Raw genomic sequence first — 16507 nt, 5'->3', positions numbered from 1 at the left:
TCACCTTCATTCCTGCATTGCAGCCGCAGATGAGTTTGTGACTGCAATGCACTCCAATGGATTTAACAGGTATCTGTGCACATTTTGGGGGATATATACTGTCCCTCGTATACGATCCCCGTCACTGCCTCACATATCCCCCCCCCCCCTGTTCAAACTTGTGGGGTTGAACATTTGCCTCCATACAGGGTGCCCGGGACAGGGCATCCGCATTTGCTTGCAACTTCCCAGGGCGATGTTCTACAGAGAAACTGAAATGTTGCAGTGACAGGAACCACCTGGTGACTCGCGCATTCCTCTCCTTGGCATTCCTCATCCATACCAAGGATGTGCTGTCCCCACACTACACAAGCATGTGTCCCAAAACATTAGCTGTGCCCTCAACAACGCAGTTACCAGGAAAGTCCACCTAACCACGGACACGTGGACAAGTGCTTGTGGCCAGGGATGGTACATTTTGCTGATAACACACTGGGTTAACATAGAGGAAGCCGGGACCATGTCGGACCTTGGGAAGGAACACGTCCTCCCGACGGCAAGGATTGCGGGCCCTTGGTCAATCAGGGTTGCCCCCACAGTCTCGGTTTCTCAAATCCTACCTGGAGCTGCCGAATCTGCAGATGTTGGAAAGGATTTGTGAGCAGGAGAGGGCAGTTGTTGAGTACCAGCATCAACAAGGCCGTCGGTATTCCGTTCAGACTCCACACATAAGACCTCAGGAGTGGACATGGATGTCAGACATATGTACCATCCTCCAAAACTTTAAGGACACCACCAAGATGGTGAGCGGTAATCCCGCTTCTCTGTCTTCTGAAATGCTCTCTGCTCACAATCAAAGAGGATGCATTGCAGGCGGAGCACGATGAGATGGAGCAAGGAACCATGCAGGGTGATTACACACAGCCCAGCCTCATCTCATCCCAACGTGTATTGGGTGACAATGAGGAAGAGGAGGAGGAGGAAGAACAGAAGCTAGTTTCCTACGCTATAGATGGTACTACCTGCACAACTGTCATACCGTCTGTTCAGCGTGGATAGCCTTAGGACAGGTAGGAGGAGGAAATGGAGGAGGAGGAGAGCATGGTCAGTCGTCCTCTTGGTGAGGACAAGGAAGTCTTGCCTCTTTGGAGTCTGGCACACATGGCTGAGTTTATGTTACGCTGCCTTTCCCGTGACCCTCGAGTTCTCCAAATTTTGGGTGACAGTCATTACTGGTTGGTGATGCTTGTAGACCCATGCTACAAGGAGAACTTTCTGTCTCTTATTCCCTTGCAGGACAGGCCTAATAAAATGGAGCAGTACAAGAAGGCCCTTGTTGCGGAATTATTAAAAAAAATTCCATCTGAAAATGCTGGTGGCAGAGGTCACAGTTCATTGGACATCAAAGGAGTACAGGTGAGAGAGCCACAAATGCAATCCAGCAGAGGCAGGGGAACACTGTAAAAGTTCTGGGACAGTTTCCTCAGTCCCTCCGATCGCACAAGCCCTGAGGTGCAGAGTACTCTCACAAGGAGTGCAAACTTTTGGAAGATGGTGCGGGAGTACCTTGCCGACTGTACCAACGTCCTTCGTGATTCCTCTGTGCCTTATAATTATTGGGTATCCAAGCTGGACACATGGCATGAACTGGCTCTCTACGCCTTGGACTTCCTGGCCTGCCCTGTTTTGTCAGAGTGGGTTGGAATTATAACCAATAGGCGCATCCGCCTGTCAACTGAAAATGCTGACAGACTGACTCATAAAAATGAACAAGAGCTGGATTGGGCCAGACTTCTCAACACCACCAAATGATAGCAGCGTAACATAAACTCAAATACAATGTCTTTTTTGGGGGAGGTCTAACTCTATTCTCATGCACCTCTGTCTTCACACATAGACATGGGTATATGCTTCCTGATTTTGTCTATTCGCTCTTGTTCTCCTCCTCCTCCTCCTCCACCACCATATCACCACCATATGTACCGCATCAACATATCTACTTCTCTTGCAAGGAGCATTGGAGTGCCTCCAAATTTTTGGCAGCCGTTGCTTCACTCCATAGGCAAACACTATAGGAGACCCATTTCCTAATAATAGGAACATTGCTTTTAGGAGGCTCTCTGACCTTTACATCTCTTGCAAGGGGCATTGGAGTTCCTCCAAATTTTGGTAGCCATTGCATCACTGCATAGGCAAACTCTATGGGAGACCCATTTCCTAATAATGGGAAATTTGAGTTCCTCCAAATTTTTGGCAGCCAAAAGTCAGTCCTTTCACCGAGCTAAAAAATATGGCTGTGGTGAAATACAATTCACAGACAAGCTGTGGACTGGCTCCGTACAGTGCCTGGCCACATTCACTTGACCATGTGTTTGTGGTTAAGCGGTCCTTCCCAGTAAGTGCACTGGGAAAGGCACGGGTAATGTTGTAGGACCTGTGCTTGTGGAAGGCGGAGACAACTCCGGGACAAATAGTGGCGGCTGTAACATACCTGGTGGCGGGCTTGCATAGTGCACCATCTCTCACTATGCAAGATCACAAACTTGATCTTCAGTCCAGTCTGCTAGCCTCGCTTCTATTCATGCTGTCTGTTTGTCTCTGTTCTGACTGCTTAGGGTGGCAGCCCGGTTACTCCTGATTCTTGTAGCTGCTGTGAGCACACCCCTAATGTGTCCTCAGCCTATTGCTGTCTGTCACTGGATATTTAAACCAGATTCACCTGGAAGCTGATGCCTAAGCAACACTATCATTCAGTGTGCTCCTTGACTCTGAATGTGCCAGGTCCTGTTCTGTTCTTGTCTGTTTCTGCCACTCTGGGGACTGTATTCCCAGACTGGCTCCTGTATCTCTTTCAGTAGCAGTTCCTGTCTGAACTGTACCCTTGCCTGTTCGTCCCGCCTTCTAGGGGCCGCATACCTAGATCTGTTATCTGTGTTTTCTTGCCTGTCTGTCTGCCTTCCTGGAGGCTGTATTTCCAGGCCTGTCTGAACACGCTCCTAGCCTGTTCGTTTCTGCCTCTGGGGGCCGTATACCCAGGCTCGTTCCTGTATTTCGCTGCAGTAACAGTTCCTGTCTGAAATGTCTCCTAACCTATTACTTGTTTTGTCTCTATGTCCATTTCCTCCCTTTTGCTGCAGTGTCTGAACCAGCTCTTGGCTATACCTAGGCTCGTTCCTGTAATTTGTTGCAGTACAGTTCCTGTCTGAACTGTCTCCTAATCTGTTACCTGTTTTGTCCCTTTGTCCATTTCCTCTCTTTTTCTGCAGAGTCTGAACCTGCACCTAACTCCTACTCGTTGTCGCTGTACTTCTGTTTGTGAGTTTGGAGTCCACTCGTTACTTTTTGCAAGTACCTTGTGTGTATCTAGTTCTGCCTTTCCCTTCCAGTCTGTTCCGTGTGAACAGAGCCCTGTCCCCTCTGCTCTGTCTTTGCTCACCGCTTTGGCGGTTTATCTCTGCTCTGCCTTACTTACCGCTCTGGCGGTTTCTGCCCGCTCTGCTCTGCTTTGTCCACCGCACTTGCGGTTTCGCTCTGCTCAGCCTTGTCCACCGCTCCTGCGGTTTCGCTCTCCACAGCTTTGTCCACCGCACTTGCAGTTTCGCTCTGCTCAGCCTTGTCCACTGCACCTGCGGTTTCGCTCTGCTCAGCCTTGTCCACCGCATCTGTGGTTTCGCTCTGCTCAGCCTTGTCCACCGCATCTGCGGTTTCGCTCTGCTCTGCCTTGTCCACCGCATCTGCGGTTTCGCTCTGCTCAGCCTTGTCCACAGCATCTGTGGTTTCGCTCTGCTCAGCCCTGTCCACCACACCTGCGGTTTCGCTCGTCTCAACCCTGTCCACCGCACTTGCGGTTTCGCTCTGCTCAGGCTTGTCCACCGCACCTGCGGTTTTGCTCTGCTCAGCCTTGTCCACCGCATCTGCGGTTTTGCTCTGCTCAGCCTTGTCCACCGCACCTGCGGTTTCCCTCTGCTCAGCCTTGTCCACCGCACCTGCGGTTTCGCTTTACTCTGCTTGATTACCGCATCTGCGGCTCTGAACCCGTCTCCTAGTCTGTACTGGACCCTACCCAGCCTGTGCTCTTACCTGCCTGTTCCTGTATTCCCCGGTGTGGGTCAACAGCCATTTCCGGGGTCTGACCTGGAATCGCACCTGGTCCCTCTGCTCGGTTCCTCCCTGGTGCACTGGCGTCGTTAGCCGTCGTGTGACCTTGGTCGGATCGGGTAGATACTTAGTTACGCCCCTCCAGGCACTCTCCGGTTCATGGTCCAGTGGGATCACTAAACACGCACACGCCAGTCAGTCCGGGCGTGTGCATAACAGTTTGCTCAGGCCATGGTTCCCGTTAAGCCCCACGGCCCTTCGCTCTCAGAGACATTTTGATTCCGTGTCCAGCGAATACGTGCATTAAAAAATAAATAAATAAATAAAACATTTTCTCTAGCTATGGCCCAGGCGATGTACGCATCAGTCCAAATGGAGCTTTCTGCACCCGTTCCTGCGGATCCGCCTCGGTACTATGGGGATCCTAAACAAAGCCGTGCGTTTGTGGAGCAATGCATGTTGCATTTCAAGTTCTACCCTCGCTATTTTCCTACTGATTGGTCTAAAGTGGCATTTATGTTATCCTACCTAGCGGGTGATGCCTTGAAATGGATCACCCCCCTATGGGAAGCATGGGATCCTATCATCCTTGACCTGCAGGCCTTCCTGGTGGCCTTTCTAATGGTCTTCGATGACCCCAATCCTGAAGCCTCTGCTAATGCTTCACTTCCCAGTATCCCAGAGCAGCCCCGATGGGTAATGTGTGTGGGTAGCTCACCAGTTCTCCAGCCTGAAGAGACTGATGCCCACCCAGAATCCACACAGGATGACTACGCTCCGCAGAATACTTCTCTTCCCAACCTCAAGAGGCAGTCCAGACGTGCAAGGCGTAGAGGTAAACCATCACGCCAGGTTCTGTCCTCCCAAAGACCTCTTGTTCCCCAGCCTGCAGAAGCAGCTACCCGCACTGAATCCATGAAGGTTGACCATGTTCGGCAGGTAAAGCAGAGGCCGGAACTCAGTCACGAAATCGGATTGCAGTCCCGCTGCGGTTGTTTGGGTCCCCCTGACGGTTTTTGTCCAGTGCAGGTTGGAGAATCGAAAGACATTAGGCCTGTAGGAAAGGCTGCCCTGGGCATTGGTGTTTTCTCTCCACAGATGACCATGACTGTCTCCGTGGCAAGTGAAAGCCTCGGATTAACCGGAAGTTTCGGGTTTAAAGCCTTGAAGAGTCAGTGTCTGATTCCTGTCCGAAAACTCCAGAAGCCGGTTTGGGCATTGTCTGCAGAAGGACGAGCCCTACTCAGAAACAGTCAAAGGATGTCTGTACAAATTAAGCTCCAGATTGGAGCATTACACTTGAAGAAGCTTTCCTTTCAGGTGCTGACTGGTTTACCCACAGGTCGTCCAGGGCCGAGAGATCTAGTGCCCACTCGGGTCTGGAGACCTTGCATAGTGTATCTTGGGGGACTGTTGGGGTGCAAGGGGTGTCCGGTCCCCATATCTTCAGGACAGTCAGCAACCAAAGCATGGACCCTCAATCTTTAATAAATCTGGCCTTGCGTCCATCGAGGCGGTGGATACCCCCAAGTCTCTTCACCCCTCCAACCAGGCGGAGGACCTCCAGTTGCCTCCTGAATCCTCCGGGGTGCTACCTGATAACAAATGGAGAGAGACTTTCCTACACCCTGTACCTGATACCTCGCTCACTTTGTCCAGTGAGCTTGACCAAGTGTACCCCGAAGCAGTGGTTAAGCCCGAGTCTCTGCACCCCTTCAACTAGGCGGAGGACCTCCATTTGTCTCCTGAACCCTCCGGGGTGCTACCTGATAACAAATGGACAGAGACTTTCCTACACCCTGTACCTGATACCTCGCTCACTTCGTCCAGTGAGCTTGACCAAGTGTACCCCGAAGCAGTGGTTACCCCCGAGTCTCTGCTCCCCTCCAACCTGGCGGAGGACCTCCAGTTGTCTCCTGAACCCTCTGGGGTGCTACCTGATAACAAATGGACAGAGACTTTCTTACACCCTGTACCTGGTACTTCACACACTTCATCCGTTGCTGAGGATGGCTTGATGGCAGGAAGCATCCTAGTTACCAAGATGATGAGACCAGTTTAGTTTAATCTAGTGGACAGAAGAGGCAGTCCTCTTGAAGAGAAGGACTGGCCTCCCAATTCTCTGCGAAACACTCTTGCAGGCTTGAAAAAGAGGGTGCGTAAGGGGGGGTACTGTAACATACCTGGTGGCGGGCTTGCATAGTGCACGGTCTCTCACTATGCAAGATCGCAAACTTGATCTTCAGTCCAGTCTGCTAGCCTGCTTCTATTCACACTGTTTGTTTGTCTCTGTTCTGACTGCTTAGAGCGGCGGCCCGGTTTCTTCCTGATTCTTGTAGCTGCTGTGGGCACACCCCTAATGCATCCTCAGCCTATTGCTGTCTGTCACTGAATATTTAAACCAGATTCACCTGGAAGCTGATGCCTGAGCAACGCTATCATTCAGTGTGCTCCTTGACTCTGAATGTGCCAGGTCCTGTTCTGTTCTTGTCTGTTTCTGCCACTCTGGGGACTGTATTCCCAGACTGGCTCCTGTATCTCTTTCCATAGCAGTTCCTGTCTGAACTGTACCCTTGCCTGTTCGTCCCGCCTTCTAGGGGCGGCATACCTAGATCTGTTATCTGTGTTTTCTTGCCTGTCTGTCTGCCTTCCTGGAGGCTGTATTTCCAGGCCTGTCTGAACACGCTCATAGCCTGTTCGTTTCTGCCTCTGGGGGCCGTATACCCAGGCTCGTTCCAGTATTTCGCTGCAGTAACAGTTCCTGTCTGAACTGTCTCCTAACCTGTTACTTGTTTTGTCTCTATGTCCATTTCCTCCCTTTTGCTGCAGTGTCTGAACCAGCTCTTGGCTTTACCTAGGCTCGTTCTTGTATTTCGTTGCAGTACAGTTCCTGTCTGAACTGTTTCCTAATCTGTTACCTGTTTTGTCCCTTAGTCCGTTTCCTCTCTTTTTCTGCAGAGCCTGAACCTGCACCTAACTCCTACTCGTTGTCGCTGTACTTCTGTTTGTGAGTTTGGAGTCCACTCGTTACTTCTTTGCAAGTACCTTGTGTGTATCTAGTTCTGCCTTTCCCTTCCAGTCTGTTCCGTGTGAACAGAGCCCTGTCCCCTCTGCTCTGTCTTTGCTCACCGCTTTGGCGGTTTACTTACCGCTCTGGCGGCTTCTGCCTTCTCTGCTCTGCTTTATCCACCGCACTTGCGGTTTCGCTCTGCTCAGCCTTGTCCACCGCACTTGCGGTTTCGCTCTGCTCAGCCTTGTCCACCGCATCTGCGGTTTCGCTCTGCTCAACCTTGTCCACCGCATCTGCGGTTTCGCTCTGCTCAGCCTTGTCCACCACATCTGCGGTTTTGCTCTGCTCAGCCTTGTACACCGCACCTGCGGTTTTGCTCTGCTCAGTCTTGTCCACCGCACCTTCGGTTTCGCTCTGCTCAGCCTTGTCCACCGCACCTGCGGTTTCGCTTTACTCTGCTTGATTACCGCATCTGCGGCTCTGAACCCGTCTCCTAGTCTGTACTGGACCCTACCCAGCCTGTGCTCTAACCTGCCTGTTCCTGTATTCCCCGGTGTGGGTCAACAGCCGTGTCCAGGGTCTGACCTGCAGTCGCACCTGGTCCCTCTGCTCGGTTCCTCCCTGGTGCACTGGCGTCGTTAGCCGTCGTGTGACCTTGGTTGGATCGGGTAGATACTTAGCTACGCCCCTCCAGGCACTCTCCGGTTCATGGTCCAGTGGGATCACTAAACACGCACACGCCAGTCAGTCCGGGCGTGTGCATAACAGCGGCTGGGGACTGAGTATGGACACCCGTCCGCCGCCGGCATGAGGTTGTGAAAATCTTCCACCTCCACGAACCTAAGAGGCCACATTTCAAGTGCAGGCAGCTTTAGCGGACTTCCTGGGAGAAATGACAGCTGGAGTAGATACGGTTTCCCAAGTCCTTTCACCAAGCAAAAAAATATGGCTGGGGTGAAATACAACTCTCAGCAAAAAAATCTGTCGACTCGCTTCATACCGTCCCTGGCCACATTCACTTGTCCACATGTTTGTGGATAGGGGGTCCTTCCCAGTAAGTGCACTGGGGAGGGCATGGGTAATGCTGTAGGAGCAGTGCTTGTGGAAGGCGGAGATGACACTGAGACAAATACTGGCGGCTGTGGACCGAGTATAGACTCTTGGCCACCGCCATAAGGTTGTGGACAGCTTCTGCCTCCACGAGCCTAAAAGGCCACATTTCAAGTGCAAACAGCTGTCAAAAATTTGGCAGTATAGTATTGCAGCCTGTGGGTGGGTGGGTGGCTGGCTGCATACTTGCGCTTGCATTCCAAGGAACCGAGTAGGGACAACTAAACGCTCCACTGGGACAAGGACGTGGATGGTGATTATTGCAAGTCTGCAACGACAGGTGCATGGCGGGAGGCATCTTCGCATGCACCAAGAATCACTTATGATGGGCACACTTTTAAGCAGTGACCTGGGAGTCAGAGATGCTTCCAGGGGTCTTCCCCATGCTGTTTCAATGTCTTTTCAGCACTGTATGCATGTGTCTCATGATGTGTCATACACCACATGGCCAGATAAGGTTGTAAAATGTTAAAATGATATTTCCCTGTGAATGCATTTGTCTTGGTTGAAAGCAATGCAAAAGTGCAAAAACGCATCAAAAACGCTACGTGTGAACATAGCCCAAGGTGTGGGGGACCATTTTTGCTTTTGGTTATTTATTTTGCCTTATATTCAAGTCAATACCCTGGAAAGGATGTTCCTTAACATATTTCCCAGGAAAATCCATTTTTTTAAGCTTTTGTATGTTTTATTGTGAGTCCGTAAAAGTGGCGTAATACCGCTGACAACATTGTTCACAGCAGTGACCTGGGAGTCAGAAATGCTTCTAAGGGTCTTCCCCATGCTGTTCCTATGTCATTGAGCACTGTTCCCATCGATTTGGGCAATTTTTAGTTCCTCTGCAGACCGCCGGGTTTAGCCGCCAGGAAATTGCTCGAGTTTCCCATAGACTTACATTGGGCTCATTACTCGGTCCGAGCAGTCGAGCATTCCAATTTGCTCGGTCCGAGCATCAAGCACCCGAGCATTTTAGTGCTCGCTCATCACTATTAACATGTAATGTGAATACAAATGCATAAATGCATAAATAAATGTAACAACTATGGAGCACAATACCCATTTCGGCGGTATGCCTTCATCTAGGGGTATCATTCCTCTCTACAACCACTGACCCAGCTGCTCTGCCCTTCATCCCTGCCATTGACTTTTGCAGTGACTGATGAGGCATACAGGCAAAACTGACTTCATGTTTCTACATTTGAAGGATTCCGCTAGTCATAGACCTAATGGAAAATAAGAAGAATTAACTGGGTGGGAAGGCAAAATAAGCATTTGTAAGTGCACAGTGCCATATAATATGATGATTGCAATATATTAAGAGGATAACATTTTTATGGCAGTGCTTCTTTAATATGTGTTGCAGGCTTACATGCCTTTTGTTCTTCCTCATTTTATTTCTGTATCTCTCTTGAAAACCTTAATAAAACATTTAGGAAAAATAAAAAGAAAGCATGACATTTAGCACAGGTAGTGCTAAATTGTGCTTGTGAAATAAACACACTTTGTATATGTAGTGTAAACATAGTGTGGGTACATTAGAGTACATTTATCAAATACAAAAGTAGAAAAAGTAGAAAAAGACAGTACATGGCTCAAGTAGCTTTGATTCATTTTATAATGCCTCTGAGAGTTTCTTTTTTTTTCTAGATACTTTTAAAACTATCAAGCTTTGCTTTAAAGGTCATTGAAAAGTTTTTCACATACTACAAGTTGACCCTTTAACATCTGTGACAATATTTGAAAAATAACATCATATATCTGTCAAGAAATATTTAAACTTGTTTTGATGTATATGACAGCAATTTTATAACCAGCAATAAAAATATAACATGAATGTACACATCATTACTACTTTATGGTTTATCTATAAAGGACATGTAAATTAGTCCGATGTAAATCAACAGAAATCTATAAATGGGATGTAATTTTCCAAATCCTTTCCTGATAGCCTTCAACTCATGGCAAATACGTTAGTCCAAAGTGAAATAAAGAAATATTAACTTACAAAATGCTATACTAGAGAGATTTAACACCTACAGATATAAATGTTTTGTTGTTAGAGTATATCATTGTAGCTAGTTAGGGAATATTATACAATATACCATCACTGGCTGGAAAGTAACTACTTTATTGCAAGGCAGGAGGGGGAAACAGAGTCACATAAAGTAACACAAGAAAGGAAGTTTTTGTTAAAGTGCCCTATTGTGTCATGCCATAAGTATGAGTGGACCTAACCCAATTTCTGCTATTTGAAGTATGGGGCTCTGAAGTACCGGCTTTGGCACAAGTTTTGATTTATGAACAATATCAGTTGAGTGGATCTACAGGATTTCTTTTGTTTAGTTTTAGGAACAAAACAAGATGTTTCCTTTGGAACTCACAGGTCCTTTCTCACAATTTATCCGACTTTCTAATTTAGTAATATCGGAGCAGCGATAATGCCGTTTTATATAAATATTTGGAAAGCTGGGCCAAACTAGAACATTTAATATCACAGTCTGTTTACAAAATATCTTTTTTGAAACCATAAGGTTCAGGATCTGATATGAAAATGCTGAAGGTTTTTCTGCCACAGTAGAGAATATAACGATTAATCAAAAAACCTTAAAAATCACCTTGTGTGGACATATTTCAGCCTGTTATGGCACAGTGTGATATGGTTAAATATCAGCCTGTTTTAGGCATGGGCATTGTATTAATCTTTCTTTGAGGTAATTGTGCATTAATTGAGTTATTCCCATTATTGTGGGCTACATTCAAGTAGTATAGACACTTGAGTTGTTCATGGCTCCACCCCATTGTGGAACGATAGGACTGAATGTCTAACAACTGTATTCCATCAGTTGATATATGTATAAATTAAGCATGGGCACTTTATTTGTTGTTTTTCTCAACTCTATTGTGGAAATTCATAATTTGCACCATTTGTGGATGTCCTATGTGCAAGCATCAATGTTCTGACATACATAAAGCACTGGCACTTTACTATATTATAGCACTTATTATTCTTATCTGTTGGTGTTTCATGTGCAGACATCAGCTATTTTGCATGACTATATATAAAGCATTGGTACTTTATCTTGTGGTAGCACTATATTATCTATTGGTGTATTAGATTGCAGGCATTTATCTGCTGCATCATATGTTAATTAGTGGATGTTTGTAGTAATATCATTTTGGATTAACTACAGTGAAGCTTGGACTAATTTTGGTCACTATGGTCATTATGGTAATTTTGGTCATTATGGTCATTATGGTCATTTGGTCATTTTGGCCTTTTGTGCCTGCCGTTACATTGAAGCAGGAACTCAACTTTGTGATTATTTCACCCAGTACATTATTACTGCTTGTATCTCTAATGATTATCAGTGTATATTATTATAGACCTAGGGCAGTATAGGGGCATAAGTAACAACCGCCGAGGAGTGGGGCGCTACTGTCATTTCATCAACCTCCGCTGTCAGGTAGACCCAGATCTTTGGGTCACCTAGGGCTGATTCAAGGGTGTTTTTGTATATCATACGCTTTGCACATTGCCTTTTTGTGCAATTTTTTTGTTGCTTTTTATGTGGTTTGGTGTATTGTAGATTCTCTCTTTTATTAAAAAAGTATTCAATAAAATCTGTGATTTTTAAGGTTTTTTTGATTGTCGGTTTTGAGGACCTTAAACCATTTCCTTTTTTCCTAAATTTCAAAGTAGAGATTATGATAATATTTTGCACAAAATGTGCAGAACACGGTTGTTACAATATAGTCAAATGTGGTTATATATGTTCCAGTATAAGTGAATCTTAATACATGATTTATTTAATCTCTAAAAACACAATCGCATACCTAACATGGAAGCAGACCAGGCAACTGGCCCTTGAAAAATACAAATTCAGTAATATTCAGCTTTTTCCAGCATTTTTCTGCACGTCATTAAATATTACAGCGTTTCATCGACACTTTTAAAGGTTTTATCCTGAACTTTTTTTTACTATGGGCCTAAAAGCTAACAGGCAGGTAGTTACTATCTACCTGCCTGTTCTACCTGACACCGCCACACAGCAATCACTGACCCCTCCTGCCTGCGATTCAGTTACTCGACAGAGCAACTCTTCCTCTTTCGGGATGCTCTGTTGACATGGCGTGACTGGTGACATCATGCTGATTGACAGCTGGCTCCCTGCAGTTAAGACAGCGGGGAGCCAGCAGTCAATCAGCATGAATTCAGCAGTCATGTTCCATCAACATAGTAGAGCGGAAGAGAAGCCGCTGATCTGTCAATGTGACATTAGTGGAAGCCGCTGAATTACCAGCAGGAGTGATCTGTGACCACTCTGTGCCGGAAGAGATGGGTGCCAGGCACAACAGGAAGGTAGATTGCAACTACCTGCCTGTTAGTTTTTAGGCCCATAGTGAAAAAAAATAGTCCTGTATAAACCCTTTAACTACAAATCCATGTGTAGGCAGCTTCCTCTAATAATGGCTGTAGGCAGCCAAAATTATGTATTTACGGTAACTGTATGAATATGTGAACAGAAGAAGAGTATTTGGAGCTCTATGACTAAAAAATGCAGGTTGGCCCCATAAAGATATGATATGAAATCAATATAAAAATAATATTGGTTAGCTGCATACAGTAAATCACAGATTTAAGCTTTTAAGCAGAGCTAGTTATATTGTTTATATTATTGGAGCTAGTTTAGTTTTGTTAAGTCAAAATATTGTTTTTCATGCCAAATACTGTATGGGTTATCATTATCTCACTTTCTATCTTGCGCTCGGGACTATAAGCATAGCTGAATATTACATTTCATACAAAATACTACATGGATTATCCTTATCTCACTTCCAAACTTGCTATGGTGTCTGTAAATCATAGGTCAGAATCGCGGAGGGTAATATGTTTGACATTAAGAAGTTAAGTTGCTCCAGATATTAATGTGTAGGTGGCAATCAGCTGAACGAGTCTTAATATTTTTGTATTAAGTAATAATGTTATCTATTTTACAATAGTGAACATTAGAGTAAACATTATTATAGGCCTGTGGAAAGGGCACATGCTAGAGCAAAATATGAGAACGTACAGTTATATTTGTTTTCATATGTAAATACCATTGCCGATATACAGTACTTCTGTGTATTTCCATGTACTTCCAGTGCCACTGGTCAACAACAAAATCAAATCTTTTTCAGTTATAGAAGTACATTTGTTATTTATGCCATTACATGTGAAAAATGTAACATCCAGTATGATGGATGAATGTCATGTCAGAAGATGTATTACAGAACATATAAATGGTGCACAAAATGTTACTACTAGAATTCTATCCCGTGCATCACAGTAATTTTAAAATGTACATAAAGGCGATCTAAGCAGTTTTAAGGTTAATACTATAGATAATCTTCACCCAATAGGGTAGGAGACTGATTATGTATTCTCTGGAATCGAGAAGCTATGTCGATATTTAAATGAGGCACATAATCTCCAACAGGAACAAATATAAAAACTGCATTTGATGTATATTTATTAATCAGGTTTCTATAGTTATTTAATCTTGAATATGTATATATTTAGCATTAAAATTTTATAAAATTGGTGACTATCTATTCTAACATAATTTCCTATCTCAGGCTTACTAAACTGAGTTTATATTCTATGGAGTAGTACCAAGATTAAGAATCCTTTAGTTCAAAACGCATAAGCCAGTTCCCAGTTTTTGTACTATGTTTTTAATATAACATAAATACAGTACATTGTGGTTTTTAACCTAGTTTTTTGGAATGTGATGTTGCACATATGTATTTATTTTGGACATTACTTATTTGACAGCAGTTCATTCTGCAGTCAGGCTGAGCCCATAGACCTATTCATTTATTCTGGACTTGTATGTATCTGGTGTCAGCCATATTGGCTGTAGATAAGGTGTTGGAAGATTCAAGGTGCTGGTGGAATGGGGTGTCTAACCCCTAGTCCAAGGCAGTAGAAATTCACAGCACATTCTTATTTCAGGTGATGCAAAGTACTTTATTTTCAGTAAAGGCAGACATGTGCAAAATAGCAAAAGGTGCTGGGAGATGTGTGATGGGGTAAATAGCATGTTTCGACCTTTCAAGGGTCTTTTTCATAATGTCGCCAAGGATTGATTGTCCACAAGGTGCTCTCGCACCTAATTCTTTTGCATCTGGCCAGGCACAGTATAATTAGGCACAGGAGTGCATAAAAGACAGTCAATTCTTAAAGCACACCTGTCAGCAGGATTGTGCTCAGTAAACTACATACACTGTCAGGTGGGTGACATTACACTGATTAAAATGATACCTTGATTGATGAAATCCATCCTGTGGTTCTTGTGTAATCTTTACTTTCAGTTTAGAGATAATGATATGCTCGTGCTTCGGGGCAGCAGAAAATATGAGTCAGCGATATAATTTCATAAGATAGGTGGATGCATCAGATAATTCAGCCCCTGTATTCACCTTTCCAGTGTTTCAGAGTGCTTGCTTCAATCATAGTTAAGATGCACTTACTTTGACGTACCGGAGAGGATGAGACAGAGGAGGAGTGACTATGCCCTTGCTGTCACACATTACTTTGAATCATGCTTCATTAAAGAAATATAATTTCCTCTGATCCTATTATATTAATTCAGTCAGTGTACAACCAAGTCAATTTTTTTGCAAATGGTGGCAGTGGGCAGCATGATTGCTCAATGGTTATGTCACGGGTGTGTCGCCACGAAGATCGTCACGATTACACAGCCTGACTTCTCGCAGCTGACTTTTTGGTGCTTGGTGTTTTCGGCAGTGAGGGAGTTAATTCTCTCTCTCTCTGTGCTAGACGAGGTCCAGCCTCGCCCAGCTGTAATCAATGTTGCTGTAATGAGACTCCTTCATATGCCTGCTGGTCTGTTTGGGAAGTGTCGGTGAAAGCATTTCACACAGACTTACAGAGCTGATCGTTGTATTTGGAGTTTCTGAGATAAGTGTATTTGGAGTGTTTTTTCCCTTCCTCGCTTTATCATTTATCTTCTTTCCCGTTGGAGTTCCCTCTGTTGTAGTTGTGTAGTTTTTGTATGCAAGGTGGTTTTGGTTTTTCCCTTGTACTGTCTCGTTCGTCTAAGTACTGTGTGTGGGCATATTATTACTTGTCCTCTTTTGTTGTGATCGGGGTCCTTCTCAGGACTAGATTACTTAGGTGCAGGGATCCTCAGGAGGTAGGGGTTACGCTGGCGGCCTGGACCTCTGTACCTTTAACAGTACCTCCAGGTTGAGGGATTAGTCAGGGCCCCAGCTTAGGGTCAGCTTAGGCTCCCTACCTCCAGTATACAGAGACAGAGTGACAGATATCACACGGTATCCAGACAGTAACTTGAGCATCATCGCCAGTAATGGCTTACCCGTGCCGCAGATGGGGTTCAAGGAGATGACCATTAAAATTGGTAAAGTTGAACAGCCGGCACAGGGAGTAATTATTGTGGACATTGACCGTCGTGAAAGTCACCCTAAAATAACTGTGGGTACTAATGTAATTGAAAATTGTCTTTCAGAGGTAATTGTAATTCTACAACAGGTGGCGGTGAATGCTAGTTCCAGCCAACAGAGAGTCCTCAACAAGGAGATAAAAGCGCTGATGAGACGGCAGCAGGTCGAACTGTCTGGTGGTGAGACAAGGTTGAGGGATTAGTCAGGGCCCCAGCTTAGGGTCAGCTTAGGCTCCCTACCTCCAGTATACAGAGACAGCGTGACAGGTTAGTGCTGGGTTCTGGGTTCAAATCCCACCCAGCAAGCAGCTTGAATGTTCTTCCTATGTTGTGTGGGTTTCCTCCAGGTTCTTCGGTTTCCTTCCACATACGAAAGACTTACTGATAGGGAATCTAGATTGTGAGCCCCAATGGAGGCAGTTATGATGATGTCTGTAAAGCGCTGTGGAATTAAGGGCACTACATAAGTGAGTAAAATAACTAAATAAAAATAAACAAAATGACTGCAGTGATAATAATCAGGAGGGCACACTTGGGGAGTATTCCAATGGGAGGCATAATGCTCTATTGGCGCTGTTCTAGGGTACAAAGGTGGTGACTATTAATTTGGGGCACAAAAGAGATATTATTACTAAGTATCATAATTAGTGTTGAGCGAGCACTAAAATGCTCGGGTGCTCGAAGCTCGGGCCGAGCTCACCGTGATACTCGGGTGCTCGACCCGAGCAACGAGCCCATTGTTAGTCTATGGGAGACCCGAGCATTTTTGCGGCGGCACCCCCGGCAGTCTGTAGAAAGCCTAAAAAGTGCCCAAAACGATAGTGACAGTGCTCAAAAGACA

The sequence above is a fragment of the Phyllobates terribilis genome, unplaced genomic scaffold, assembly GCF_046119375.1.
Source record: "Phyllobates terribilis strain yellow unplaced genomic scaffold, ASM4611937v1 Scaffold_11__3_contigs__length_659146591, whole genome shotgun sequence".
Classification (NCBI taxonomy): domain Eukaryota; kingdom Metazoa; phylum Chordata; class Amphibia; order Anura; family Dendrobatidae; genus Phyllobates; species Phyllobates terribilis.
This window is presented reverse-complemented; position numbering follows the sequence as displayed.